This window comes from Narcine bancroftii, chromosome 7 (genome assembly GCF_036971445.1).
Source record: "Narcine bancroftii isolate sNarBan1 chromosome 7, sNarBan1.hap1, whole genome shotgun sequence".
NCBI lineage: Eukaryota > Metazoa > Chordata > Chondrichthyes > Torpediniformes > Narcinidae > Narcine > Narcine bancroftii.
Genome location: NC_091475.1, coordinates 205847631 through 205875537, shown reverse-complemented (window position 1 = coordinate 205875537; position 27907 = coordinate 205847631).

The following is a 27907-nucleotide window of genomic DNA, read 5'->3' as shown; positions in this document are numbered from 1 at the left end:
GTGTGGCTGCAGAGGCTGTGGGATCGCTGGAGGTGAATCCATGGGCAATCAGTGACTCTGAAGGGACTCTCTTTAGGTTCTCTTTTCTCTAAATGTAAGGTCTCCGGGTGACACTTATGACAACCCTTTGTCTGGCTTTGGGCAGACAGAAGGCAGATTTGAGTAAGAATACATTTTCTGTATTATTGCACGACAATAAAGAAGCCTTGAATCTTGAATCCTTTTCCTGGACCACAGATCCCTCTGCACATCAACAATTTTGAGTCCTGCCATTAACTGTATACATTCCCATTACATTTGACCTCCGAAAGTGCAAAGCCAAAAAAACCTCTTGAGGTGATCAAAACCAGTCAGCAAGTAGGTGATTGGAGGAGGTGTGACCAGGAGTTCAAGTGGAGCATCAGAATAAAAGTAGGGAACAGTGTAGAAGAGAGGCCAGGTAAGATCTTTCATATAAATAAAGAATTGGTTCTGGAGACAGCAGCTAGGGCAGTGGAATGCTCCGAATGCAGGATGTGGAAAATCTGGTAGAGTACCGTTGTCCTGATGACTTCACCTGCAAGAGGTGCATCAAGCTGTCGCTCCTGACAGACCGAGTTAAGGAACTGGAGCTGGATGAACTTTAGATCATTCAGGAGGCAGAGGGGGTGATAGACAGGAGCTTCAGGGAGAAAGTCACCCTCAAACATCAAGAGGCAGGTCGCTGGGTGACGGACAGGAGACAGAAGGAGAAAAGGCAGTCAGCGCATATCACCCCATGGCCATTTCCCCATAACAATAAATATACCATTTTGGATACTGTTGTGGGAGGGGGCAATGATCTACCAGGGAAAAGTTATAGTGGTCATGTCTCTGGTGCAGAATATGGACCTTTGGCTCAGGAAGGGGAGAGAAGAGGAGAGCGAAGTTAATTGGGCTAATTAGGCAAACAGATATGGGATTCTCTGATGAGCCTGAGGCTCCTGGATGATGTGTTGCCTCCCAGATGCTAGGGTCAGGGATGTCTTGGATAGAATCCACAACATTCCCTTTCTCTCTCTTATGATCATTTTTTATTAATCATATAGGAAAACAATACATGAGGAGAATAGGAGTACATCATATGATATAACATATTGCACTACACCACAATTAACGAAAATGTTCTCATCTCCTCAAACTTGAATCTTCAAAAAAAATTATAATGATATTATAAAAAAAACCCACTTAATCTAAAAAAAAAGGAAAAGACTGGGGAGTCTATCCTGAGAATTTATTAATAAAATTAATCAACTGGTTCTTCACCAACAAAAAGTAAAATGAAATATAGTCCGGAAGGTAAAATAATTATAAAACTAAGTAACATTCTCAAGGATGGTGAACAACCAGCTGTCTTGGTCCACAATGGTCCCAGTGACATAGATTGGAGTAGGGATGAGGTCCTGAAGAAGGAATATAGGAAGGAAGATGAAAAGCAGCATCTCAAAGGTGGTAAATCTCAGGATGGCTGCCTGTGCCATGGGCCAGTGGGGGTAGGAATAGTTGGTGCAGGGGGTAGGGTTTCAGATTGGTGGATCATTGGATCTCTTCTGAGGAAGGTCTGACCTGTACAAAAAGGACGAGCTGCACCTGAACTGGAGGGGGAACCAATCTCCTGTCGGGTAGGCTTGCTTGAGCTGTTAAGGAAGATTTAAACTAGTTTGGCAGAGAACCAAAGTGTGAGTGCAGAGAATAGAGCAGAAACATGTCCAAAGATAAGCTTTTCAAATATTAAACCCACAGATGCAAATCTGATGTTGCTACATTGATACATATGTTTTGGTCTTGTCCAAACTTAAAAATCTATTGGAATGAATTTTTATATCTTTGCAACTGTATTTAATTTGGAGCTACGGCCCAATCTGATAACTGCTTGTGAGAGTACGGATTCTATCACTGATGTGTATATGTATACATTGTGGTATAGGATGGTGGTGATTGGCTGAGAGCGTAGCCGCACCTACTGGCAGGTCTTAAAGGGTTGCTCCTAGCCAGACCCAGATCATTCTAGACTGGTCGACCTACATGTGATATGCTCCAGTCTTCTGGTTAATAAAAGCCTTGGTTTGGATCAACAAGCCTTTGATTCTTTTGACGTGCTCTACAATTTTATTAACTAGAAAGATTTCAATGGATGGAGTGTATGCTGCGACCGGAACACCTCAACATCGACCCGCAGTCGGCTACAACTTCGAATGACTTTAAGCTCTGGGTGAGGTGTTTCGAAGCTTGCCTACAACTCTCTGACCCTGCCGTGAAGAAGGATGGCCATCGACTACTAGTATTGATGTCTATGGTGTCCTCGTAAGTCTCTGAGAGCATCCAGGACTCAGCCACTTACATCGCAGCCATGAAGGTGTTAAAAGGACTCTATGACCAACTGGTAAACAGGGTCTACGCCCGGTACAAACTAACGACCAGGAGGCAACTGCCCAGTGAGTCCTGTAGAGCTTATAGCCAAGCAGTAAGGGCACTGGGCCGAGCCTGTGCCTGCTCAGACAGAACTGCTGCTGAGACCACCGACGATCTTATTCGGGATGCTTACGTGGCCGGGGTCTGATCGAATGAGGTGAGGCAGTGCCTGCTAGAGCACGGGGGAGAAAACCTAGAGGACGTGATCTGGATCACAGAGACAATGGAAGCTGCGGTCTTAAGTATGGATGCTTACACTCAGGGCTGGTCCCCACGCTATGAAATAAGTAGGATGCCCTCCCTCAACCCTACTACCCCACGGCCCACTGACGGCCTGTTGGCTGCCACTACGCCGCCTGATGCAACCCCAAAGTGCTACTTCTGTGGGAGGGACAAGCACAGCAGATCCCAGTGTCCAGCAAGGAGAACCAGGTGCCAGAAGTGCCTTAAAAATGGCAATTTTGCTGTAATCTGTCGCTCCAAAATGGTCACCGTCAAACACAGCACCTCTTGTGAGGCCCAACTGTCACCCTCCCATTCAAACATCTCTTCTTCAGAGCTCTCGTCCAATGAGAGCAAGGGCTCCACTGCGCGGAAGCGCCTGATGTCACAGGGCAGGCGCCGAGCATGGAAGGTACAGCCCACCCTCGCCGCGATGACGTTGGCAAGCTTGGACCTCCCACACAGAGCCACGCCCACCCAGGCCCAAGCCCAGACTTCAATGACCGCTGCCGCTGCCATCGACGCTACCAACGCTGCCAACCAGGTATCCGCCACCACCATCACCGCTACTGATGCTACTGACCAGGGACCCGCCACTGCCGATCAGGGACCCACCACTACCGTCGTTGCCAACCAGGAACCTGCTGCCGTGGCCGCCGCTACTGACACTGCCGCCATCACTGACGCTGCAGACCTGGTACCCGCCGACACTACCGACCAGGTACCCACCGCCACCACCACCAATGACTGTCCGCCTGACCGCCCCACTACCGTCGACAGCAAGCAGCGACCCCCAGCATCTACCATTGGCTGGCCGACACCCCCAGCTCCTTGATGCTGACAGCTCCAGCCCGACTGCTTCTGTAACGTCACCACACACACGTAGTGCACTTCAGGCCTGACGCTGCCAACCATCACATTACACTCCACTGTTTCCAGCACAGGTCTCTGCATCAGTGACCCTGGATCAGGACTGCCCCCATCCCCTTATAAAAGCAATGAAACTGATTAAAGTGCATGGACACCATACCAATTGCTTATTTGACTCGGGGACAACCGAGAGTTTTATCCGTCCAGACCTTGCCCACCGTTGCAGACTCGTCATTCTTCCCACTGACCAGAGGATTTCATTGGTGAGCAGATCACACTCGACTGGGGTAAATGGGTACTGTGTAGTGACCCTGAAAGTCCAAGGCATCACATTTACCGATTTTAAACTATTAGTCCTCCCCCAACTGGGACTGGATTTTCAGTGCCAGTTCCAAACTGTTTCCCTGCACTATGGGGGGCCCCGTGCCCTACTCTCTCTCTGTAACCACTCCACCTCAGAGGCCTCCTGCCAGTGACAGCCCACACCAACCCCGTGCCCCCGCACCCCATTTGTAGCCTTTCCACCCTCTGAGTCGCTCCTCCAGCACTCTTCCCAAACCTCACCCATGACTGGAAACCAGTGGCCACCAAAAGCTGGCAATATAGTTACGAAGACAGGAAATTCATCACAAGTGAGGTGTGCAGACTGCTGGAGGAGGGCATTATCGAACCCAGCAAGTCCCTGGAGGGCCCAGGTGGTGGTGGTTAAGAACAGGGAGAAGCCGCGGATGGTGGTTGACTATAGGCAGACAGTCAACCGCTTCATGCTTCTGGATGCTTACCTCCTCCCACGGATCATGAATGTGGTGAATCAGATCACCCAATGCCGTGTGTTCTCCACCATTGACTTATGTTCGGCCTATCTTCAGCTCCAGATCTGCCAAGAAGACTGACTTTTCACGGCCTTCGAAGTGAACGGGCAGCTGTATCAATTCCTCAGGGTATCCTTTGGGGTCACGAATGGTGTCGCAGTTTTCCAGCGGATACTTTCCTGTATCTGGACAATGTCACCATCCGTGGCCATGACATGCAGGACCATAATGCCAACCTCAAGAAATATTTTCAGACTGTGATTCGACTGAACTTAACCTACAATTTCGACAAGTGTGTCTTCCGGACCACTCGGCTCGCAAATCTAGGTTGTGCGGTGGAGAACAGGGTGGTAATGCCAGACCCTGACCGCATGCATCCCCTTATGGACTTGCCCCACCCCCACACCCACAAGGCACTCAGACACTGCCTGGGTTTTTTCTTCTACTATGCCCAATGGGTTCCACACTATGCCAACAAGACATGACCACTCATCAAGACCACCTCCTTCCCCCTGTCAACAGAAGCCAAAGTGGCCTTCGACCGCATCAAATTGGACATCGCCGCTGCAACGCTGCAACGCTGCATGCCATAGATGAGTCTATTCTGTTCCAAGTAGTGAGCGATGCATCTGATTTTGCTGTGGTGGCTACTTTGAACCAGGCCGACCGGCCAGTAGCCTTCTTCTCCAGGACCCTCCAGGGCCCTGAGAGCTGACACTCCTCTGTCAAGAAGGAGGCCCAGGCCATCGTCGAAGCAGTACGTCGTTGGAAGCACTCCCTCACTGGCAGGCGCTTTAAAACTGCTGACCGACCAACGCGTGGTCTTGTTCATGTTTAGCAATACCAAGTGAAGAAAGGTCAAGAACGACAAGATCGCTAGGTGGAGAATTGAACTCTCCACCTTCAATTATGACATTTTGTACTGGCCTGGTAAACTTAATGACCCGACAGATGCACTCTCCAGGGGGACTTGCGCCAACATACAACTGGACAGGCTGCAGAGACTCCACGAGGAGGTCTGTCATCCAGGGGGTCACTAGGTTCGTGCACTTAGTTAAGGCTCGCAACCTGCCCTACACGGTCGAGGAGATTCGCTCCATGAATCGATCCTGCCTGGTGTGTGCTGAGTGCAACCCCCACTTCTTCCATCCGGAGAACACCCACATCATCAAAGCCACCTGACCCTTTGAACGTCTAAGCGTGGACTTCAAGGGGCCCCTACTGTCGGCCAATCGTAACACCTACATTCTTACGGTGATCGACGAGTATTCTCACTTCCCTTTTGCTGTTCCCTGCTCGGACATGACCGCCTTCTCAGTCATCGAGGCCCTGCACAGCATCTTCACTATCTTCGGGTACTCCAGTTACATCCACAGTGACCAGGGGTCCTCGTTCATGAGCGCTGAGCTGCGGCAATACCTTCTGGAGCATGGTATTTCTTCGAGCAGGACAACCAGCTATAACTTATGTGGTAATGGGTAGGTTGAAAGAGAGAATGCCACCGTCTGGAAAGCGGTTACGCTTGCCTTCCAGTCCAAAGGCCTCCCCACCGGTTGCTGGCAGAACATGCTGACTAGCGCCCAACACTCCATCCGCTTCCTCCTATGCACCGTGACCAATGCCACCCCAATGAAAGGATGTTCTCTTTCCCGAGGAAATCCGAATTGGCAACGACCATACCGGTGTGGCTCACGGTTCCCAGGGCCTGTCCTGCTGCGATGCCACGTCCGGTACTCAAAGAACGACCCTTTGGTTGACTGAGCGATGCTGCTCCATGCGAAACTGCATTATGCATACATTGAGTACTTGGACGGGTGGTAGGTCACAGTCTCGGTAAGGGACCTAGCCCAAGCTGGATCGGACCCGGCAGTGCGCCCAACCCAACCTCCTCCAACTCCTTCTTTCTTAGGTCACGTGCTCAAACAGAGGGACCAGCACCACCCCACCAGCTCAGGCCCGACTGTCGACAACGCTGTTGGGGAACTGAGTGAAGTGGTGGCCGCACCCAACAAGCCTGCTAGTGACATGACTCCAGCGACCCCAATCCCAGCACCACGGCGGTCACGCTGGACGATCAAGCCCCCCGACCATTACAGCCCCTAACCTCCCACCAGTTCCCCCACTTTTCTTTTCTACAGCCCTCCATTCATCCTGGGGTCAGTTCTCAAAGAAGGGGTGAATGTGATAGTACGGATTCTATCACCAATGTGTATGTATTTTGGTATAGAATGGTGGTTATTGGCTGAGAGGGTAGCCATGCCTACTGGCAGGTCTTAAAGGGTTGCTCCTAGCCAGACCCAGATCATTCTGGACTGGTCGACCTACATGTGATACGCTCCAGTCTTCTAGTTAATAAAAGCCTTAGTTTGGATCAACAAGCCATTGATTCTTTCGATGTGCACTACACAGCTCTTTTTGGGGTTATTGAACCAGACATAAGGAGTTTTTCTGGACCTGTGCAACAGGTTGTAGCCTTCTCTACATTGTTGGCGAGAAGGGCCATCTTATTCAAATAGAAAGACTCTAGACCTCCAACAGTATTTCAATGTTTCTCATATTATATCCTGTTCAAGTTTAGAATAAATTGGATGTCATGTATTTGATTCATCGGTGAAATTTGAAGATTCATGGCTACCTTTTATGTCTTATTTTCATTTGATATAAATGTTTTTAATGTGATTAGATGTACCCACTCTTCCAGATGAGATATAGTCTTACCTTTGTATTTTGTTTCATGATATGAATCAAAAGCTACAAAATAGATGTGACCCTCAGGATAAGCGGCTCAGATTTTTTTTTTGGTTAGTTTTCTTTTTTTTAATAGAGTAGGTTAGGTGTTTTTTTTAATATAAATAATATTTTTGATATTTTTTCTGCCTTCACCCAGTGGAGGGGGGATCTGAGTTTTAACTTGTCATATTGTATTTTCAGTTTTTTCCCCTTTTAACATAACATAACATAACAATTACAGCACGGAAACAGGCCATTAGGCCCTTCTAGTCCGCACCGAACCAAACACCCCTTTCTAGCCCCACCTCCCTGCACAATGCCCATAACCCTCCATCTTCTTCTCATCCATAGACCTGTCCAACCTTTTCTTAAATAATACAATTGACTCCGCCGCCACTATTTCTCCCGAAAGCTCATTCCACACGGCTACCACTCTCTGAGTCAAGAAGTTCCCCCTCATGTTACCTCTAAACCTCTGCCCCTTAATTCTTAACTCATGTCCTCTTGTTTTAATCTTTCCTCCTCTTAACGGAAATAGTCTATCCACATCCACTCTGTCTATCCCTTTCATAATCTTAAATACTTCTATCAAATCCCCTCTCAACCTTCTACGCTCCAAAGAATAAAGACCTAGTCTGTCCAATCTCTCCCTATACTCTAGATGCTTAAACCCAGGTAACATTCTGGTAAACCTTCTCTGTACTCTCTCCACTCTGTTTATATCCTTCCTATAATTAGGCGACCAGAACTGCACACAGAACTCCAAATTAGGCCGCACCAACGTCTTATACAGTCTCAACATCACCTCCCAACTCCTATATTCCATGCAATGATTGATAAAGGCCAGCATACTAAAAGCCTTCTTCACCACCCTATTCACGTGAGTTTCTACCTTCAGGGAACGATGTACCGTCACTCCTAAATCTTTCTGCTCTTCTGTATTCCTCAATGTTCTCCATTGTGCTGTATTCATTATAAAAATTAATAAAAGTTTGACAAAGGAGAATAGAGCAGAGGGTAAAAATCACAATGCAATATGTTGTGGGTATTTGAGGAAGGACAGGCAGGGGAGGAATCAGAAACGTAGTTGAAATGTGTTTATTTCAAAGCATAGAGCATTAGGAATAAAGGGGATAAAATAATAATGTTGTGGCTGGCGGAAGGACAGGATTGGCTGATGAAGGTACTGGGGCTTAGATGTTTTAAAAGGAATAGGATAAAAAGTCAGAGAGGTGGGGGGTGGAGTAGCTTTTCTGGTTGGGGATAGTATCACGACTGTACAAAGGGAGGACCCTGTAGAGGGAGTGTCCACTGAGTCGGTGTGGGTGGAAGTAGACTATAGGGCTCCCAAACAGCCTTTTGAAGGAACAGATAAGTAGGCAAATTTTTGGAATGGTGCAGAAACTGCAGGGCAGTTGTCAAGAGAGACTTCAGCTTCCTTAATGTTGACTGGCACCTTTGACTGCAAGAGGGATAGATGAGGCTGAATTTGTCAGGTGTGTCCAAAAAGGATTCCTGACATAATATGTAGAACAGCCGACTAGATGAGGGGCCATACTGGATCTAGCACTGCGTAATGGACCTGGTCAGGTGGCAGACCTCTCGGAGGGGGAGCATTTCGGTGACAGTGACCTGAGATTTAGCACAGCTCTGGACAACGGTAAAAGCCGACAAAATGGGAAAGTGTTCAACTGGGGAAGCATGAAGCAGGAACCAGGGAGAGTACACTGGCAACAGATGTTCACAGGAGAAAGCACAGAAGTAATGTTGAAGATGTTTAGGGACCACTTGTGCTGGGTTCAGGATCGGTTTGTCCCACTGGGAAAGATAGTAGGAAAAGGGAACCGTGGTTGACAAAACAGATGAAGCAGCTAGTTTAGAGAAAGAAGGAAGCATATATTAGTTTTAGAAAGCAGGAAACAGAAGGGATCATGAGAATTATATGGTAGCCAGGAAGGAACTTCTAGGATTTAGGAGAGGGGGTATGAGAAAGCCTTGGCTCATAGGATTAAGGAGAACCCAAGGGTGTTCTATGCATGTGTGAAGTACAGAAGGATGATGAAAATGAAGCTGAGGCCACTTAAGAATAAAAGAGACATTGTGTTTGGAGGCGGAGGAGGTTGGAGAGGTCCTAAATGAATACTTTGCTTCAGTATTCACAAGAGAAAAGGACCTTGATCAGAGTGAGTTCAGAATAGAACAGGCTTATACGCTGGACAATGTGGAGATTAACAATGAGATAGTGTTGGATTTTCTGGCGCTGGATGTGCTATACCCCCAGGGTGCTATGGGAAGGGAGGGAAGAGATAGTTGGGGTGTTGACTATGATATTTTTAGACCTTCATAGCTAAACACGAAGTGCCAGGGGGGTTGAAGAGTAGCAAAAGTAGTCTCCTTGTTTAAAAAGGTAATAGGGAGAATCCTGGTAATTATAGACTGCTGAGCCTTGTGTCAGTGGTGTGCAAACTATTGGGGAGGATTCTTAAGGATGGAATTTGGCCAAGTACAGTCTACTCAAGAATAGTCAGCATGGCTTTGTGAAGGGAAGGATGTACCTCCTGAGTCTAATTGAGCTTCATTTTTGAGAAGGTAACAAAAGGAAATGATGAAGGTAGGGTGGTAGATGGGGTCTATATGGATTTTAGGAGGGCATCTGACAAGGTCCCCCGCGAGAGATTTGTTCAGAAAGTCATGAGGCATGGGATCCTCGGAACCTTCCCTGTGTGGATTAAAAATGGGCTTGCAGGTAGAAAGCAGAGAGTAGCAATGGACGGCAAGTACTCTGCCTGGAGGTCAGTGACCAGTGGTGTTCCACAGAGGTTTTTTTCTGGGGCCCCTCCCCTTGTGATTTCTATAAATGACCTAGATCAGTTCTCAACCATTTTATTTCCACTCACATACCACCTTAAGTAATCCTTTACTAACCACAGAGCACTCATGGCATCCTATGACATTCTATGCTCTAAGTACTTTGTGATTAGTAAGGGATTACTTAAGGTGGTATGTGAGTGGGGAGAAAAGTTGAGAATCACTGACCTAGATGAAGAAGCAGAAGGATGGGTCAGTAAGTTTGCAGATGAATTGAAGATTGGATGATTGGTGGATGGAGCTGAAGGTTGTCGTAAATTACAAAAGGATATACACAGGATTCAGAGTTGGGCGGAGAAGTGGCAGATGGAGTTCAATCTGGATGGATGAGGGGTGATGCATTTGGAAGGTCAAACCAGAAGGCTGAGTACAGGGTTTATGGATGAAAACTTAACAGTGTGAAGGAACAGAGGGACATTGGAGTCCAAATCCATACATCTCTCAAAGTTACTGCACAGGTTGATAGACTAGTTGAGAAGGCCTATGAGATGCTGGGCTTCATTAATAGGGGGAATGAGTTCAAGAGTCAAGAGGTCATGTGGCAAATCTTTGGTGAAACCACACTTAGAGTGGAGTGTTCAGTTCTGGTCATCTCATTGTATATGGATATGGAAGCTATGGAGAGGGTGCAGAGGAGATTTGCCAGGATGTTGCCTGGATTAGAAAATGTCATATGAGGCAAAGTTAGCTGAGCTGGGACTTTTCTTTCCTTTGAATATTTTATTTAAAAATTTTGAATATACAATACAAAAGAAAATCCCCCTCCACCCTCCCACCACCCCCATTCCCCATCACCCACCCTTCTCTCACCCCATCCCCAATAACCCAACCTCCTCCCACTCCCAAAAAAATGCAAAAGAAAGAAGGAAGAAGCAGGAGATTTAAACCATTAAAAACACAATAAACCGCCATGGATCAGAGCAATGCCACCACACCGAGCTCCAGGGAATTCAACACTTTAAACCCATATAATCCAGATAAGGGCTCCACACTTTAAAAAAAAGATACAGGTACACAATCCTTTATCCGGACATCTAAAATCCGGAAAGTGGGGAAACACTGGCAGCATGAGTTTGGCGAGTGAGGGGGGGGGGGAGACCGGCAGCGCGAGTCGGGCGGGCGAGGGGGAGAGAACGGCAGCGTGAGTTTGGCGGGTGAGTGGGGAGACTGGCAGCATGAGTCGGGCGGGTGAGGAGTAGAGACCGGCAGCGTGAGTTGGGCCGACGAGGGCGAAAGACCGGCAGCGCAACTGTACGGGGGTGGGGGTGGGTACGGCAGCACAATTTGGGTGGGTTTAAATCTGGCTTTCCGAAATCCAGAAAAATCCAAAATTCGGGACACACTGTCCCCCAAGGGTTCCGGATAAAGGATTGTGTACCTGTAATTATCATATAAATTATATGCTATTTTTTCCAATGGAATATGATCTCAATTCCAAATGCTGTCTCTGTAACCCCAAATAAGTCTCATTTTTCCAAATTATGACTATACATTTTCTTGCCACAGCCATTGCCAATCTTAAAAACGCAATTTGATACTTAGTCAACCTCAAAGTCAAACTCAACATTTTAACACTACCTAATAAAAACAATGATGGTTCCATTGGTAAATAAATCTTTAAAACTTTCTTTAAAAATTCCTTAAGTCACATCCAAAAAAATGTAACCTTATCACAAAGCCAAGTCAAATGTAAAAAAGAACCTACTTCTTTAGAAGGTCTAAAACATAAATCTGAAGAGATTAAATTATATTTCTTTAATTTCTGAGGAGTTAAATATAATTGATGTATAAAGTTATAATGATCTAATATGTATCGAACATTAATAATCTTAGTCAGACTATCCTTACATATAGATCTCCAATCATCTTTTTTTATTATCTTACCATATAACAATTACAGAACTTAAATAGGCCATATCACCCTTCTAGTCCGCAAGATTTAAGTGAACTCCACTAGTCCCACCTACCTGCTCCCTGCCCATAACCCTCCAACCCCCTCACATCCATGTACGCATTCAACCTCCTCTTAAATGAGAAAATTTTGGTGACAGAAAATGGTACAAAAAAATTATTCTGAAATGTATAAATATTATAAAGTAAGATGCCTAAATTAGATATTCAAAAATCAAGACTAAAATGGGAAAAAGTTTTGGGAATAATAATTGATCAAGATCATTTTGGGAAGAATAATCAAAACAGGACGTATGCAGTGAAGGGCAGGGCATTGAGGAATGCAGAGGAACTGAGAGATCTTGGAATAACGGTGCTGCAACCACTCATTCCACTCAGCCACCACTCTCTGAGTGAAAAAGCTTCCTCTTACGTTACTTTTAAAGTTTTGCCCCCTAACCTTAACTATGACCCCTCATTCCAATCTCACCTACCCTCAAGGGGAAGAGCCTATTCACATCTACTCTATCTATTCCCCTCATAATTTTATATACCTCTATCAGATCACCCCTCAACCTTCTACGCTCCAATGAATAAAGACCCAGTCAACTCATTCTTTCTCCATATTCTAGATACTGCAATCCAGGCAACATTTTAGAAAATCTTCTCTGCACCCTCTCTTCCTTATTGATATCCTTCCCATAATTTGGAGACCAGAACTGCAGACAATATTCCAAACTTAGCCTCACCAATGCCTTAAACAGTCTCAACATCACCTCCCAGCTCCTATATTCTATGCTTTGATTTATAAAGGCCAGCATACCAAAAGCCTTCTTTACCACCCTATCTACATGAGAATCCACTTTCAAAGAACGATGAACCGTTATTCCAAGATCTCTCTGTTCCTCTGCATTCCTCAATGCCCTGCCCTTCACTGCATATGTCCTGTTTTAATTATTCTTCCCAAAATGATCTTGATCAATTATTATTCCCAAAACTTTTTCCTATTTTAGTCTTGATTTTTGAATATTTAATTTAGGCATCTTACTTTATAATATTTATACATTTCAGAATAATTTTTTTGTACCATTTTCTGTCACCAAAATTTCAAATTTTGATTGTCTTGGTGATCTTAAAAAAGGTCCAAAATTATTCAACAATAAAGCCTTAACTTGATAATAACCAAAAAGATGTATTATTTGAAATTTCTTAATTTTCTTTTATTCTTTTGAAAATAAATAAAATATCCAGCTTCATAACAAGCTCCAATTTTTAATTCCTTTCTGATTCCATATTTTCAAAAACTGATTATTAGGAGTAAAATGGAAAAAAATTCTGATGTAAGAGTGTTTTAGCTAAATTTTCCCATCTCATCATTTATCCTATTCCATTATTCAATTAAATGCTTGATTATTAATGATTAACAACTTGCTATTCCATTTATAAATAAAGTGTGTCATACTCTTCTCACCAATACTAGATAACTCAATATTAGCCCATATGAACAGATTATCAAAATCAAACATTCTATTAATAAACCTCAATTGTGCTGCTTTATAATCATTCTGAACATTTGGGAGTTGTAGACCTCCCAATTCATATTTCCAAGTGTAATGGAAGATTTAAACTGTGTCTTTTACTGCAAGGCTGAGAACCTGTTTGGAATCAGCAGACATAATCTAAATTCTACCATGAGCCCAGGATCCATATTTAGTAAACACCCACCATGGGGCCCAGGATGCAGTTGAATAGGAAGACTATCTAATTTACACTTATGAGGCCCAGAGCAGACTGTCAGGAGACCTTGAAGATAATTAAACCATTTGTTCAAAGAGATAGGATTTGAGGTAAACAACTTTTGGGGTGATATGAGCCATGGTCCCACTGCTGAAGAGAGACTCTCCAAGAGGTGGCAACATCTCTCAGCAAGAGGAAGATAATAAACCATTTGTTCAAAAAGATAAGATCTGAAGTAAACAACTTTTGGGTAATATAAGCCCTGGTCCCACTGCTGAAGAGAGAGAGACTCTGGAAGAGGTGTCTACACCTCTCAGCAAGAAGAAGAACTTCAAGACTCCAGCTAATGTCCTGGTCGAGGGAGGTAGAGAAGCTGCTACCCGAGCCCCAACAACCTACTACAAGTGTGCCTCGCTTCGGCAGTTGGGATCAGTCCAGGCGTTGATAAGTATAATTGGGAAGGGCTTGCATATTGTAGTGTGAATTCAGCGTTAGATTTAGTAATAAAGACTTGTATAAACTGAACTGCTCTCAGTGTGTGTCTATTTTCTTTCGGTAGTTCGAACACCGTGACCAATCTAAAACGAACAAAGTGAGAGGTACAAGTTTACCCAAGACACCAAGTTAAGTTTTGTAAAGATACCCTAACCATTTTGCCTTTCCACAAAAATTTTCTGAGGGACTTTACGAGGAATAGATTGAAAAAGATACTGAATTCTAGGAAAAATATTCATCCTAATACAATTAACGCTACCTATTAATGTTATAGGTAAGTCTTTCCATCTATTTAAATCATCTTTAATTTTATGAAATAAAGATAAATAATTTAATTTATATCAATGATCAAAACCATTATCAATTTTAATATCTAAATATTTAATTTGTTCTGACCATTTAAATTGAGCAATTTTCTTACATTGTGTATAATCACCACAAATTAATGGTACAATCTCACTTTTATCCCAATTTATTTTATAACTTGATAGTTGTCAATATTGTTTCAATCTCTCATGTAATGACTTTAAGGAAATTTGTGGTTCTGTTAAATAAATCAAAACATCACCAGCAAACAAATTCATCAGAATTAACTTTAATGCTCTTAATATTACTATCCTGTCTAATAGCTAATACCAACAGCGCCAGGGACAAAGCACATCCTTGTTTAGTAGATCTCTTTAATAAAAATGATGATGAAACTCGACCATTCATCACGACTCTGGCGGAGGATTTTTATATAAGGATTTAATCCAAACCTAAATTTCTCTAATACTTTAAATGAAAAACTCCGTTCTAACCTATTGAATGTCTTTTTAGCATCTAATGATAAGACCATTGGTAAGCTGGATTTCTTCTGAGAAATATGCATCAGACTAATTAATTTTGCAATATTATCTGCAGAAAAATTATTTTTAATAAATCCAGCCTGGTAAATAATTCACCAATGTATTTGCTAAGACCTTAGCTACAATTTTATAATCAAAATTTATCAAGGAAATAGATCTATAAGACTCAGTTTTTAATGGACTTTTATCTTTCTTAAGAATAACTGTTATAACTGCATTGAAAAAAAATAATCTGGTAAAGAATGAACCTTCATTGCTTGTTTCAACACATCTGTTAAAAGAGGCATTAATAAATCATGATTTTTTAAAATAAAATTCCAATGTAAATTAATCTTCAGCAGGAGACTTTCTATTTGGGCATAGATTTAAGTGCGTCAATAATTTCTTCAAATGTAAAGGGAGAATCCAATTCATCACATTCTCAAATATTCAGAAAAGGTAGCTGAAGTTGAGCTAAACAATCAATAATTTTGACCATCATTTTCAGACTCACATGTATACAATTTCATACAAAATTCCTTAAACGCCTCATTTATATCTTGAGATTTCTTTGTAATCTTTGAATCTCTTCTAATAGCATTCATTGTTCGAGAAAACCTGATCTGTCTTTAAGTGCCTTACCAATACTTTGTGAGCTCTTTCCCATAGTTCATAATATTTTTGTCTAGTTCTTTCCAATAATTTCTCCATTTTATGTCTGCAATGAATTATAATGTAATATTTTATTTATTAATTGCACCTTTTTGGTCTCTGATGAATCATTCTGAATATCTTTTTCTAAATTCTCTACCTCCTTCTCTAATTTATCTACTTCTCTAGTATACTGTTCCTTAATTTTTGTTGAAAAGCTAATAATTTGTCCTCTTAAATATGCTTTTAAGGCATCCCACAAAATAAATTTACTATCAACCGAATCCATGTTTATTTTCAAATATTGCTGTATAATACAAAATTCAACATTTCTTAACAATGAAGAATTAAATTTTCATCCATAAGTTGTATCTATTTTTTTCAGAACCTGTACATGATAATTATCAAAAGAGCATGATTTGAAAATATTCTACTCTTATATTCAGCAGATACTATTCGTCCTTGCAGTTGAGCCGATAATTAAAAAAAAGGTCTATTTTAGAATAGGAATCACATTGAAAGGAATAAAATGAATAATCCATCTCCTTAGGATTTAATCTTCTCCAAATATCAACTAAATTCATTTCTTTCATTAATGATAAAATTTGTTTTCCCATTTTAGCTTTGTTCATTTTTATAGAGATTTATCTAAAAATGGTCTAAACAAAAACTTGCGCCAAATTAAAAAAAAAGAACCTTGAATAAAATTCTCATCATCAACATTTGGAGCATAAATATATTTGAGAATCCAAAATTCCAAACAAAATGGATAATTTACAACAAGAAGTCTACCAACTAAATCACTAATAACTGATTCTAATTTAAAACATCTTATTCACAAAAATAGCAACACCACTCGCTTTCAAATTAAACGAAAAAGCTATAACTTGGCCAACCCAATCTTTTTTTTTAACTTGTGATGTTCCCTCTCAGTTAAACGAGTCTCTTGTTAAAAGAAAAACTATATCTACTTTCATTTTCTTTATATAAGCCAAACCCACTTTCTCTTAATTGGATTGTTGAGCCCATTAACATTAAATGTCACAAAATTCAAAATAGTCATCAACATACTTAATACTATAATCATCAAATTCCCACCGCCTGCAATGATGGGACTCAGATCCACGGCTGTTCTGCAAGATAAAATAGAAAAGAAAAAATAGGCTAAAAAAGAAAGAACTACCCCCCTCTATTTTACAGGAAATGAGTAACATCCCTGAATGACCAACAACTTTGGAAGGAGAAATAAACAATATCACCAGCCACAAACAGAACAATCGAGGAAGAAGAAGAGCAGTAATCATCAATATTTCAGGTATCTCCATCATCAATACCAATTTCAGTTGGCTCATGACATTCCACCTTCTGAGAACTATTCCTTGAGCCGACTTCATTTGCTGAATAGACTGATCTTGACTCCACTTCTGTTTAATATCAGGCAATGAATTAGCAAATAAAAGAGCATCATCTTCATTAGGCAAAGAATTGCGATTGAAATTCTCCATAAAAAAAACCTTGAGTGTGGCAGGGTATCTAAAAGCAAATTGATATCCCTTTTTCCATAACTCAGCCTTAGCAGGGTTAAATTCCTTATTATTTGACTCAGGTCTGCATGAAGAAATACTATTATTTCCGACCAGCAAAGGGGTCTGATGTTTTCTCGCATTTTGCACTGAATCTCTCAAAATCATCTCCTTATCTTGATAACGTAAACTCCTAATTCACAGTTCGGCGGGCAGCAACCTCCTTTGAAGAAGACCGCAGAGCCCACCTCACTGACAAAAGGCAAAGGAGGAAAAACCCAACACCCAACCCCAACCCACCAATTTTCCCCTGCAGCCGCTGCAACCGTGTCTGCCTGTCCCGCATCGGACTTGTCAGCCACAAACGAGCCTGCAGCTGACGTGGACTTTTACCCCCTCCATAAATCTTCGTCTGCAAAGCCAAGCCAAAGAAGAAGAGAAACACCTAATTAAAATAGAGGGCGGCGGCTGACCTAAAAAAGGTTTCTTCCTAAGAGCTCTACGAGCTCTATCTGAATCCAAACCATTCGGAAAATATTCCTTTCCCAAAACTTCAGGAATCCATTTCTGAAAAATACGGTATCGGATCTGAGCCTTCAAAATCTTAACTATTCTATCAACCTCTGCGGCAACCTTTAGGGATGGGTGGATTTGGACCCCCCCTCTGCTCATCTTCACTCTTAAGTAATTGACCATTCAGCCTCCTGGTTTGTCCTTCCAAAATACATCATCACAAATTTATCTGGATTGAACTCCATCTGCCACTTTTCTGCCCAACTCTGCATCCTGTCTATATCCTCTTGTTACCCATAACAACTTTGGGCTCCATCCACAACTCCTCCAACCTTCATATGATCCTCAAACATACTGACCCATTCTTCTGCCTTTTTTATCTAGGTCATTTATAAAAAAATCACAAAGAACAGGGGTCCCAAAATAGATCCTTGCAGAATTCCACTCGTCACTCACCTCCAGGCAGAAATGTTTCCATCCACTATGACTCTATGTGCAAGCCAATTTTTTATCCACACAGCCAAGGTTCCATGGATCCCATGCTTCATGACCCTAACACTAATGAGTAGGGACCTTGTCAAATGTCTTACTAGCTAATGTTTTAAATCAGCCACCTTTTTATCTGTACAATTCCATATTCTTCATTCCCTGAAAATGTATCCATCTCTCTCAGGTAGAGAATTCTGGTTCACTACCCTCTGGGTGAAGAACTCCTTATCTCAGACTTGAATGGTTACTCTTAGTTTTAGTCTTCAAATACAGATTTTTCTTATAATAAAAGGCATTTCACATTTATTTCAATGATTGTAGATACTGTTGGCAAGACTTGGCATTTATTCCTCTTCCCTGATAACCTTTGGCATTTATTCCTCATCCCTGATGACCTTTGGTGGTGCTGGGGTGAGCCCCATTCTTGAGACATTCGATCCGGTGGAGGTTCCCCTAATGATGAACGGAGAATGTAGAAATCTACAGCACAGTTCAGGCCCTTCAGCCCACCCAATAACCTACTGAAATAGCTGCCTAGAATATCCCTTCATTTACCTATTAATAGTGCTGTAAAAGATCCTCTTGTACCTGCCTCCATCATCATTGCTGGCCTTGCACCCTCCACTCTCTGCATGAAAACCTTACTTCTTACAACCCCCGGTGCTTACTCCCAATGTATCGGTGGAGCATTTGGCTTATTGTATCTATGGTGGCTCCTCCTTCAATCCACAGCAAATGCCCTCCCCACACACTCCTTTATTGTCATGTAATGATATCCTCTCTTGCTAAGGCGACGCTAAAGTTAAGCTGGAGTGGCATCTCCTGGATGCAAGCCAAGGCAGAATTATATTTCTTCAGTATAAGGGTATTAAAGGTTACGGAGAGAAGGCAGAGACGGGGTACTGAACTTTAAGATCAGCCATGATCTCATTGAATGGCGGAGCAGGCTCGAAGGGTTGAATGACCTACTCCTGCTCCTATCTTCTATGTTTCTATGTTTCTATATGGCGGTCTGCCTGTTGCCTATGCAGTGTAGGACCCCAAACCCCCAACCCTCCATGCTAATGACAGGTCCAAAGGAACAACCAAAGTTTGGTGCCAGCAGCATTGCGGGAGTTGCCGTGCCAGTGCTGGATACAGCAGTCTGCCGCCTTCGGGACCCCGACTCCGGATTTTTCCCTCGGAGTTTCCTCCCAAAGTTTTTCCTGTGAGCGGGTACAGCCACAAGGAAGCAGAGATTTCAAATTGGAGTTTTCCCTCTCCCTAGATGAGTTACCGTCTGTGGTTAACAGGCCCCATCTACCCAGAGTAATGATACAGAACATGTAATATTGCACAAATATATTTTCTACCTGCTGTAAGTCACCATTAGCTTCTCCCAGTGTGAGAGAAAGAGAAGAAACACAGAGTCCCTTCAGAGTCATTGAGTATGCGTGGATTCGCCTCCAGCGCTCCCCGCGGCCTCTGCAACTGCACCGACTCCTGCTCAATTCTTCGGCCTCCCGAGCTCCAGATCCAAACCTCCGATGTGATCAGGAAGCCTTCAGTGCCTGAGCGCCTTCGGGACCCTTTTTACCTTCAGCGCCCTCTGGAATCCTGGCTCTGATACCCAGTTCCCACGAGCCTGTCTCCAGCTGCCCGCAGCCTGTGGCAGTCCCCCGACTGCAAGTCCCTGAGTCCCTCGCTGGTCTGCTGCGGTGGTCACCATCCTGTAAGGTCATCCCTCTTCTCCTCCTTCCTCTGCTGCCCCAAACTCCACCCAGCCTTGCTCAAGAGTTAACATTTCATAGTTTTTCTTGCAATCTATGCTTCTTATCAAATTCTGAATGTGTTGCCAGGTGGTGGTGGTGGAGGCTGGAACAATAAGTACATTTAAAAGACTCTTAGACAGGATGCAATAAAAATGAGGTAGGCAAAGGTTAGATTGTGGAATAGGTTTATGTACAGTCAGTCGGCACAACATTGAGGGCTGAAGGGCCTGCACTGTGCTGCAATGTTCTATATGGACACCTTCCAAATGATTATATATTTGCATCCTTAGGCATTTGCATGTATTGTTAACCCTTCATCCACTATAGTTTAAAATAAGAATAATACATCACCATTGCAACAAAACTCAAATGATGCCTTACCGAAGGAGACCATGGTGATGATCTGAGGACAGAGTTATTCCTGAATCAGGGTGTCACACAGCGCAGAACTGGCCCTTCAGCCCAACACAACCATGCTACAGACTTGAAGGATGTGGCGAACCACTATTACGCTATGATTGGCTACTTCGGGCTGGACACACCTCCCGAGACTGATCCTATCCATAGCCCTTTGCATGCTCCCCATTCCACTCTGCCTTGATCAGTCGATGAGGTTGACGATTGTTTCAGTCTATAGTTAATAAAAGTCCTGATAGTTCCACAACTCCGGCCTTCTGTGATTATTGATGGGTCATGAAAGTAATGTCAGAGAAACTCAGCAGGTCAAACAGTGTCCTTTATACAGCAAAGATAAAAATACATAACCAACGTTTCTTGCTTGAGCCCTCCATTAGGGTATGGAAAATGTCGACGGGCATCTGAAGAAAAGGGTTAGGAGGGGAGGGGGCACAGCAGCAAGCATGGGGAGGAGGGATGGCTCAATGAATAGAGAGGGAAGGGGGCACAGCAGCAAGCATGGGGAGGAGGGATGGCTCAATGAATAGAGAGGGAAGGGGGAGCTGATAGGGGGAAGGGAAGGAAACGGGGAAAGGAGAGCAGGCTAGCAGAAACCAAAAAAGTCTATCTTAATGCCATCTGGCTGGAGAGTGCCCAGACGGAAAATCAGGTGTTATTCCCCCAATTTATGGGTGGTCCTGGTGGGGCAGACAACATGAGGCCATGGACAGACATGTGGGTATTGGAGTATCTCGGTGCTCAGCGAAGTGATCTCCTAATCTGCGCCCCATCTTTCTGATGTAGAGAAGGCCGCAAAAGGAGAACCCGATGCAGTAAATCACACAAGTGAAGTGTTGCTTCATGTCTGTTTGGGGCCCAGGACTGTGGTGAGGAAAGAGGTGTGGGCTCAAGTATGGCACTTCCTGCTGCCACAGGGGAAGGTGCTGGGTGGGGTGGGGGGAGGTGATGCGATGGGGGAGGTGGGGGGGGAGAGATGAGCGCATTGGCATTGCCAGACAGCGATGCAGCCAGTCAGAATGCAACCACATTCTCCCACTTGACCTGCTGAGCTCCTCCAGCCAAATGTCTTCAGCAAGATACTTCTGGCACTCACTAACGCCATTGGGAAAAATAAAAGGACAGGCAGCAATGCGACTTTGTTCAGTTTTATTAAAATTTCTCTGCTATCTTTACTGGGGCCAGGAGAACAGACTTAGCATGCTCAAGAGTGAGGTACTGAGCCAGCCAAGATGTGATAGGATGATTTATCAGCCTTCAGGCAATTCAATAACTAATTTAACCTTCAACCTGACGGTTTAAATTATACATCAGCTGGCCTCTTCACGATGATGAAGAATTTAAGCTCAGCTGCACAAAGTGAGGCGCAGCTTGTTCCTCCTCTTTGTGCAAAAGCAGATTGTGAGTTGGATCAGTGACAGGTTCTTCAAAGGCCTTTGTCCTCTGATCCACATGCTAACTGTGTGATATGGTTATGTTTGGCCAGTGCAATCTGGCTGTGACATTTGATTCCACTGACTTCCATTGAATTGAATTTCCAGAGTGGAGTTCAACAGACAGACCTGGCTCCATTGCAAGTATAAACACAATGGGTGTCGAGTGCACACACTTCTGCTTCGCATGTCTCCTGCACTGGACGCTATGCCACATTTTTTTGGGCACGTTTTAAGCACCAATCCGTACCACCTTTGGTGCCCGCACGCATATTTCAAGTGGGTTTACCCATACGCATCAAATTCAAGCTCATGTATATCGTTGTCTGCACTGGGGTGCAGTGCTGCCGGGGCTCACCGGACCGCCGCTCTGGTACCTCATAGGGTAGCTCTGGCTCCTCCTCGTCGCCGTTTATGGTGAGCTCTGGCACCTAACCTCTCACCGCTGCATAGACATAGACAACCCGATGAAACAGCGCATCTCCGGACCACAGAGAGCACAAATGACGTGATCCAAAATAAATATATTAGAAAAAAACACGGGCCAACAAATCTTTTCAAAAGGTTTCCTTCCTGAATAAAGATTGGGGATGATGATATACAACTTCAAGCTGGACACAAAGATAAGTTGCTGTATCATGTAATGAGTTGGAGAAACATTAAGTTAACTTTTATTGTATTTAATGTTTTATCGCATAATGATGCGGACACATTAATTCAACTGACCTAAAAATGTTTTGCCGCTTATTTTCGCTTGTACTCAGCATTTGATGCCTCTCGTGTCAGTGCCCAACAATGGTTGGGCCCGGCAGTGATGGATTGCAGTTGCCCTGATACCATCTTCTCATGGTCGCAACGTCCCGGTGAAACCTTTCACCGAGTTTGTCACTGGCTGCACCCAAGATCAGCAGGGAAGGAGTCCAAGTGCGAATGCAGAAAATGACATGTTGGTCTTCATGGTGTTGTTTGCTTGAACTAGACTTAAAATATAACAGGAAATTATAAAAATAGGTGATATCTAAAAAAAGGTACGTGATCAAGCACAATCTTCATTGTCCAGTGTAATTCACGGTTCAACGGTCTCACTACCTGCAGGAAGAAGCTGTTCCCCAGCCTGGCAGAGCTTGTTTAACACACACATCTCTATAATGCATGTTTAGTGCAAGCAACATGTTTTCATACACCATGTTTAACTCATGTTAAAACCAGACACCATTGCATTCCACATTCAGCTCCCACAATACTCTAACACTGGTTTAGATGCACACATCACCATTTTCAGTGTTTAGCATCTGCAAAAGGGCAGTTGCCTCCATAATACTGAAAAGCCAATCGAAGTCCATCTCCAACAAGAGAGAGACTAACCAACAACTCTTGAAATTCAGTGCTAATGTCAATCACTGAGTCTCCCATATGAATATCCTGGAGAGGTCACCATTGACTGGAAGTTCCCCTGGACCAAACACACTGTCTGGCAGTTCAGGTGCTGTGGAGAGCGACTCACCTCCTGACTTTCCAAAGGCTTTCCCCCATCTTCAAGGCACAAGTCAGAAGAAAGATGAAATACTCATGATTTACATTAGTCCAGGGGTGGCCAACCTTTTAACTTTTAATTTAGACATACAGCATGGTAACAGGATATTTTGGCCCACGAGTCCATGCCCCAATTAAGATACACCCCTGGTACATGCTGAGGGCCAAAGTGGCCTGTTACCATGCTGTATGTCTAAATTAAAAATTAAATGTTAGCCACCCTTGCATTAGACCATAGGTTTTCGGAGCAGAATGAGGCCATTCAGCCCACTGAGTCTGCTCTGCTTTTAAAATCATGGCTGATGTATTTTTCCTTTCAACCCCATTCTGTAACCTTTGACACCCTTACATAGCAAGAACTTATCAAATTCTTTATTAAATATTCCCAGTGTCTTGGCCTCCAAAGCCACCTGTGGCAATGAATTCCACAGATACACCACCCTCTGGCTGAAGAAATTCCTCCTTATCTCTGGTCTAAACTGACACCCTTTTATCCTCTTCTGATGCCCCTATTGCACCAGACTCTTCCATCACCCTGACAGTTTATTTCAGGCACATGCGTTAAAAAAAAAGTACCTTTGACCTTTTCCCTCAACTTTCCTCCACCCAGCTTAAACAGATGCCCTCTGGTATTTGCTATTGCCAATCCAGAAGAAGGTGCTGGTTGTCCACCTTATCTATGCCCCTCATGATCTTATACTCTATTAGATCATCTCTCATCCTTCGCTCCAAAGAGGAAAGCCCCAGCTCTGTCAGTCTTGCTTCCTACGACATGTTCTCCAATCCAGGTAACATCCTAGTAAATCTCCTCTGCACCTTCTCCTAAGCATCTACACTCTTCCCTGTAATGAGATGACCAGACTGACTGAGATACACAAAAGTGCTGGAGAAACTTGGCAGGCAGCTCGGCGCCTATAGAAAGCACTGGAACAGAATGATGGCTTTACCAGACCTTCTCTCTCATATCAAGATTAAATTCCATCTTCCAATGCCCTGCCCATCTTCCCAACTTGTCATCTTGTGGCCCACGACTCTTGCAAATTTTCTATAGGTGGGCCGTGGAGAGCATTCTGATTGGTTGCATCACTGTCTGGTATGGAGGTGCCAATGCGCAGGTCAGAAGAGTTGTGAACTCGGCCAGCGCCACCATGGGCACCAGTCTTCGATTAAGGACATCTGCAAGAGGCGGTGATTCAAGAAAGCAGCCTCTATTATTAAGGACCCTCACTCACCTAGGCTATGCCCTCTTCACTCTGCTACCATCAGGAAGGAGGTACAGGAGCCTGAAGACAAACACCCAATGGGTACAAAAACAGCTCCTTCCCCTCCGCCATCAGATTTCTGAATGGACAATGAACCACAGACACCACCTCACTTTTTTTTTCTTCTTCTTTTGCACTAATTTATTTATTTTGTAAATACATATTTTATTGCAATATTTTCACTGTTAAGCTGCCGCAAGACAACAAATTTAGGGACCTATATTCATGACAATAAATTTCAATGCTGATTTAAAATGCTGTTCTAAAATGGGCAGCAGATTGTGGGAGAGGAATACAGGGGGCTGAGCAGCTTCAGCAGAGTGAAGGAGGGAGGGAGAGAGTGTGGGAGAGACTGAGGGGGAGAGAGAGATTGGTGCTGCTTCAGGTTGATGACTTTCATCAAGACTTGCACCTTGTATCTCTCTCCATTGAACGTGGCAGGGATGGTGGAGACACCTGCCTTAACGACTATCGACCAGTACCACTTACATCAACAGAGATTAAGTGGTTTGAAAGGCTGGCGATGAAGTGTATCAGCTCCTGTCTGAGTGGTGACATGGATACGTTCTAGTTCACCTATCCTAATAATAGGTTTATGGCAGATGCCATCTCATTGGCTCTACACAAAGCCCTGGAACACCTGGACAGCAAAGTTGCCTACATCAGAATATTCTTTATCGATTACAGTTCATCATTTAACATCATCATCTCCTCAAAACTGATCAGCAAATTGCAATACCTGGGAGTTAACACCCCACTGCGTAATTGGATCTTGGATTTCTTCATCTCTAGACCACAATCAGTGAAGATTGGTAAGAACTTCTCCTCCACAATCTCCATCAGTACCGGAGCACCACATGGCTGTATTCTTAGCCTCCTGCTCTACTCACTTTATACCTATGACTGTGCAGCTCAGTACGACAATAACACCATCTACAAATTTGCCGACGGTACCACGGTAGTGGGTTGTATAAAGGAAAGGGATGAGCCAGCAAATAGGATGGCGATTGAAAACTTGGCTGAATGGTGCATCAACAAGAGCCTTGCATTCAATGTCACCAAAACTAAGGAACTGATTGTCAACTTCAGGAAAGGAAAGCCAGAGGTGTACAATCCAGTGATCATTGGGGGATCAGAGGTGGAGAGGATGAACAAATTTAGGTTCTTTGGAGTCACTATGTCAGAGGATCTTTCCTGGACCCAGCACACCAATGGCATCGTGAAGAAAGCACGTCAGCGCCTCTTCTTCCTCAGGAGTTTGAGGAGATATGGTACGACACAAGAAACCCTGGCAAATTTCTACAGAGGTGTGGTAGAAAGTGTGCTGACTGGCTGCAACACAGTCTGGTATGGGAACATCAATACCCCTCTGAGTAAAGCCCTCCAAAAGGCAGTGGACACAGCTCAGGACATTACAGGCAAAATCCTCCCTTCTATTGAGTGGATCTGCAGGGAACTCTGCTGTTGGAGGTCAACAGCAATCGTCAAAGACCCACAAGCTCTGATCTCACTGCTGCCATCAGGAAAGAAGTGTCGGTGGCACAAAACTCGTACCACCAGGTTCAGGAACAGCTGCTCTCCCTCCACCATCAGACTCCTCAACAACAAACTCAATCAGACACTCATTTAAGGACTCTTACTTGTGCAATTTATTGATTTTATTTTTTTATTATCTCTGTATTGCACAGTCAGTTTGTTTGTATTTGCTATCTGTTTACAGTTCTTTTATTGGTTTACATGTTTACACTGTGTATAGTTTATTTTTGCACGACCAATTTTGTCGCACCCGCAGGAAAAAGGAATCTCAGGGTTGTACGTGATGTCATTTATGTACCCTGACAATAAACCTGGAATCTGAGGCAAACACAGTTCTGGGCTTTATCAATAGGGGAATGGAGTGTAAAGGTCATGGTGAATCTCGATAAAAAACTGATGCAAACTCTTCGGGAGCACTGCGGTGAATTCTGGTCACCATGATGTCCAAAGGGTGTGGATGCAGAAGAGTGGTCCAGAAATGTTTTGTGAAATAGTTCCTAGGTTAAGGGACCGCAGTTTCAAAAGTACGTTGGAAGGACTGGGAGAAAGGAAGGCTGAGGAATAATCTGATAAGAACACATTAAATGGATTGGTTTCCAGACAGAAAGTGCCCTGTTCCCTTTGAAGCAGGGTTGAGGACTGGAGGCACAGGCATGCATAAAGTGGGGGAAAATTAAGAGTAATGTGAGGCGAATCTTTTATAGTGTGAAGGAATATATAGATATGTTTTTGGGAGATAAATTGGGAAAGGTTTGTTAGAGCAGGTCACATACAAACACTTTAAAACAGATCTTATTTAAAATACTGGAACTCTACCCCATGCTAGACATGTGGGGGCCAACAATGTTTGCAAGAGCTTTGGAGGGTGCCCAAGAGACTTCACTAATTGATTGTTGTTTACAAAAAGGCAATAAATGAAAGATCTTGTTGGAGCCGACTTCTGTCTGGAGTAGAGCTTGCTTTTCTAAGAGGATCATGTGGTTTTGCAATCAGAGAGAGTCAGCAAATTTATTTCTCTCTCGGTGTGTGTGTGTGTGTGTGTGTGTGTGTGTGTGTGTGTGTGAGAGAGAGAGAGAGAGAGAGAGAGACACACGCGCACACACACACACACACACACACACACACACACACACACACACACACACACACACACACACTCTACAATGCTACAGCCAGCAACAACAGCTGGGACTGAAACAGGACAAGCTGGCAAGCTTGTGGAAGGCCCCATTTGGAAAATGGCCTGGTCAAAGGCCTTGTGGTTCATGCAAGAGGAGAGGACTGGTGGTCTAATGTTTCACTTGGAATAAGAGAAACAAAAAGGCACTCTGTGGTGACCTGAAAGAAAGAGGTTATCATCTGGAGAACCCTGAAGGAGGCAAATTTTGTCAGCAAGACACTGGAGTGGCTGATTAAAAAGGAATCAGTTGTGGATGTCCTTGAACAACAAATCTCTCTCTGAAAACCGACAAGAACCTTCCTGAGTGGTAACCATTTACCTTTCAAGCACCAAAGCCTGGTGAACTTCATAAATGTTAAATTCTGTGCACAGAGTAAGAATTGCCTGCAACCAGTGAACATGGAGGAATGAGAAGTGAGATTGGACTGTGAACCAAAGAACTTTTCTGAACTTACACACACATTATACACACGCGCTTAGAATTAGAAGGGGAATAAGTTGTAAGTCAATAGTGATAAGTTAAAGTTTGATTCTATTTTCATGTTTAAAGATAATTCAAAGCAACTTTTGTTGTAACTACTTGTCCTGGTGAATGTCTATTGCTGCTGGGTTTTGCGGTCCTCTGGGCTCACATCAATATGCAGGGTATGATTCTTCTGGAAAAGTCTGCAGCCCTCGGAAAAAAAAAGGCAGCATTGCAGGAAGGGCAACGCTGCTGCTGGAGTGGACCCGGGAGAGCAG